Here is a 4,098-nt window from a genome sequence, read left to right as displayed (position 1 = left end):
CTCGCGACGCGGCGGGGCCGAGGGAGCCCGTCCCACGGCCGGGAGGGGACGGCGAACCGGGCGGCTCCCTCAGCGCCGCGCCGCCGCCGCCGCCGTGCCCTGCCCGCCCGGGCACCCGCCGCCCCGGCCCCGCCGCCCCGCCGCCATTTTGTGCCCTGGCGCTGAGGCGGCGGCGGCGCGGGAGGGAGGGAGGGTAGGCCGCGGCCGGGGCGGCCGCTTCGCTCGCCGCCGGCCCTCGCTTTTCCCCTTCCGAGGGGCGCGCAGCTCTCGTCGTTGCTTGACTTGCCCGCGCTCTGCCCCTTCCTGCAGCCGGGTGGCCCAGCACCTTGAAGGCGCCTGGCCCTTCAGCGCTTGGAGCAACTCAGGGCCCCAGACAGGGTGAAAACAGCAAAGCTGAAGTGTTTCCTCTGCACGCCTCTTTCCATAGTCACCTGTCCCCACGCCCAGCAAACAAACCCCGCAACCCTGTGAGGTATTAAAGGCTTCTGGGTGCCCGACTCCGCTTTTGGGGCCGAGGGAAAAGGCCGCGCTTCAAAACGGTCAAGCCGGCAAGGGCTCGTCAAACCGTGCTTCCCCTCTCCCCGCTCTTTGCCCCATTTGGGAGCATTTTTCACCCGCTCCTCTGCAGCGCTGCGAGGCCGCAGCGCGGGCTGTCCCGTCCCTTCGGGGACCACTTGGTGCCTGCGATCCCCCGCGGCCCCGCCGGCCTCCCCGGTCCTTCCCGCCGCCCCGCCACGGCTCCGGCCTCGTGGGCCCCGCGCGACGCGGCGGTGCGGCGGTCCTGGCCGCGGCGCTCGGCCTGCGCCGGGGGAGGTCCCCGGCGCCGTGCTGCTGGCTCCCAGCCGTCATATCCCTGGCATGTCGCTCACTCTCTTAATTAAGTCGCTGTGTTTGGGAACTCTTTTTAACACAAGGGTTTCTATTTTAGCATCGGCGTCTGCCACCAATGAGAGATTTGCTCTAAGCTTTGTAATTATCTCTTTTTTTTTTTTATTATTTACTTTTCTGATTGGGAACATTATCTTTAATCCGCTGTTTAATTTAGGATTTGTGTTGTTGCTTTCGACTGCCGTGTGCCTGCTAGGACAATTGCAACAACTGTTAAAAAACAGAGTCGGCGCCTGCAGCATTTTACCAGCCAAACAGTTCCCCAGTATTCATCCATATAAATTAGGCTTCGAAAGACAGAGAAAGAGGAACGATCGTTTTCATTGTAATCAGTCTGGAGAGAGACCGACCGATGCCCAGAGAGGTTAGACCTGTCCCTTTCTCTAGGTGAGCAATGTGTCTGGCGTCTCCCATGGGCCACAGCCTGTGGGTATGTGAAATCTCGGCATCCCCATCAGCGCCATGAATTCAAGAGGAGCGTGCGCAAGCAAAGATGACATTTAAAAAATGTCTAAAATAGCGTGACAAAGGTTACACGGTGACTCAGTGGCATTTTTTTTTTTTAACCAGATCACAATGCATTTGAGCAAGCCCTTTCTCTCACGCAACGGACTCCAACAGGCTCAGCAGAAATTTTGCCTAGCTCCTACGGAAACACACAAGGGAGGAACCAGATATATGAACCACAGTATATTTGATTTGGAGAATGGTTTGCAAAGACGACTTAGCCTCTTCTCATAATGTTTTAGCAACAACTGCAGATTCAAATCTAGGGGTCCAACCTTCAGCTGGACTTTGCTGTCATCTAAATCTTTTTTTTGACTTCCCTTTTTCAGTAAAATCTGTCTTTTCGAATAATTACAGTTCTTAACCCGTATCACTGTCTGTCTTTAGCATCCACGGCATAAAGTTTTAGAATGCAAACACAATGTACACAAATTTAGACAAGGGGTGACACGGTTTAGGAAACAGAATAGTCTTTTAGCACTATGAAAGCTTTAACCAATCCCAACTTACTTAGATCTGGAAAAATCCAACAGGATGAGGGGACAAAACTGCCTGTAGTCCTCCTCCTAAACAGCCCATGACCTCTCCGGAGACCAATGGGGAAAATCTATTCAGGAGACGACGGCAAGAGTAGGTCTGGAAAAAAAAAAAAAGGAAACATAAATCCTAGTTCATTAGTAAAAATACACTGTGCCACTAGATGTCACAATGGAACAGCAAGAAGAGACCAAAGCTCAGTTTTGCATTTCTTGCTATAATTGTAAAATGCCTTTACATTTTCTCTAACCACATCCATAGTGTTGCTGTGCAGCTTAGACGCTCAGTTTTCAAAGCTCCGCACCGCGCACAGGGGCGTTGTGCAGTGTTTTAACACCAAGGGAAGGGAAGCCCCATTCAACGATCTGGTTTGTTTAGGGTTGTGGGCCTTGCTTGTACTTCTCCTTGAGCTCTCCTCAGGCCATCAGGGCTTTTAAGGACTCCAAGTCAGCGGGGGATGCGCTGAGACAGTTGCGCTCGCGCTCTCTCGGGATGAGTAGCCTGCTCTGTGGTGTTCGTGCCAAGCCCTGCTAAATGCGACTCGGGTTCACCACTGCTTAGTTACACAATGTGCTTCTGCCTGCAGTCATAAGATTTCCTCTCTCAAGAAGGACTGTGTAGAAGAGGATTAGTGGCGAGTTTGCTTGCCTCAACACCCCCGGCCCCCCCAGCTGCCACCATTAGCCTTCGTCCGTGCGCCTGGCGCTCTGGAGCGCCCTGAGCGCAGCCCAGCTCTGCCCTAGCATACCCTCCGCTGCCCGCTTTCTTGCCACTACAGCTGCACACAGCAAAAATAAACAAAGTCGAGAACAGATTCTTTCCTCTGCCCCGTCTCTCCCCTTGTCCATATGGCCCCGGCTCTGTGCCCGCGCCTGGCAAGCCCCCCGCGCTGCCTGGCCGCTGACGCCTGCGCGGGGCACGTGCAAATACGGGTTCCCTGCTGAGAGCAGCAGGGTCTGCCCGAGCTCGCTGCGCGCCAGAGCGAAGGGCAGGCCACGCTTGCAGAGATGCAGGTGCTGGCAAAGCGCTGGCCATCGCCTTTGGAGGCCACTGGGAACTGCACCCTGTGCTGCGCGCTCGTGGCCCAGCTGCACAATAGCTAGCAGCCGATTTGCCTCCTAAATTTGCCTCCTAAATGTCCTCCTTGGGCTTCAGCAGTAACACGCCAAGCCGCTGCTCCGAGCCACAGCCAGTGTGGGTGTGCTGGGGGAGCCCGAACAAGTGGTATTTTGTTTTTATAGGCACCCAGCGCTCCCTCGTATTCACCGCCGGAGAGGCAGCCGCATCCCCCAGAAGTCCTCAGAGCCTCCGGGCAGCAGCAGGAGCGCTGACCCACGCGTGGCTCTGCAGAGCCACAGCCGCAGGCGTTACACGCCTCGACACCCTGCTGCTGCTTAGAGTAAGCACAAGAGAGAGGCTTGTGCTGAGTTGGGCCGTTCTTTGTCCTGGGAACAAGTTTTATGGCTTGTATTGGTTAAGCTTTAATATCTGCCTTTCTGCAAGCTTCTGACTGTGACTGAACCTCTGTATTGGTTCTTCTCTCCTTTTTTGGAGAAACCATGGTGTCTGGCCTCTCTCTTCCCCCCCCCCCCCCTTTTTTTTTAATGCTTGTGAAGTCTTTCCCTCCCTTTGCATTTCAGGTTTAATTCTCCATCTCCTTTAAGCAAGTTCTCAGTAATTTGAAATTATTATTAAACATCTTTTTAGAGGCTTATGATTGTTTTATTCCCACTTACACAGTGAACGTAGATGTGGCTGTATTGTAGTATTTGAAACACCTAATCCCCACCCAACCCAACAACAGTAATGTTTCTAATGATTTGAACCAACCCCGGACTTAAGAAAGGAGATTAGAAAAAAGATTCAGGGGTAGCCAGAAGCCTTAACATATATACTTAAAGGATACACACACACACACACACACACACACAAACTTAAAGCTCTTAACAGCATTAAGACTCAGGGAGATGGCAGGACTGGTGGAGAATGAAGGTGGAATGAATTAAAAGTCAAGCCCAGTATTAAACTAGCATTTAACTTAACTTACGGTGCTCACGTTGGGCCTCTCACTTGAGTGTTTGAATGAGGAGGAGGTAGCAGAGGAAGAAGTCCAGAACATAGGAAGGAACCAGTGTCTGTTATACTCCTTTTTTGTGCTGGCCCCGT

The sequence above is a fragment of the Struthio camelus genome, chromosome 19 (assembly GCF_040807025.1).
Source record: "Struthio camelus isolate bStrCam1 chromosome 19, bStrCam1.hap1, whole genome shotgun sequence".
Taxonomy (NCBI): Eukaryota; Metazoa; Chordata; class Aves; order Struthioniformes; family Struthionidae; genus Struthio; species Struthio camelus.
This window is presented reverse-complemented; position numbering follows the sequence as displayed.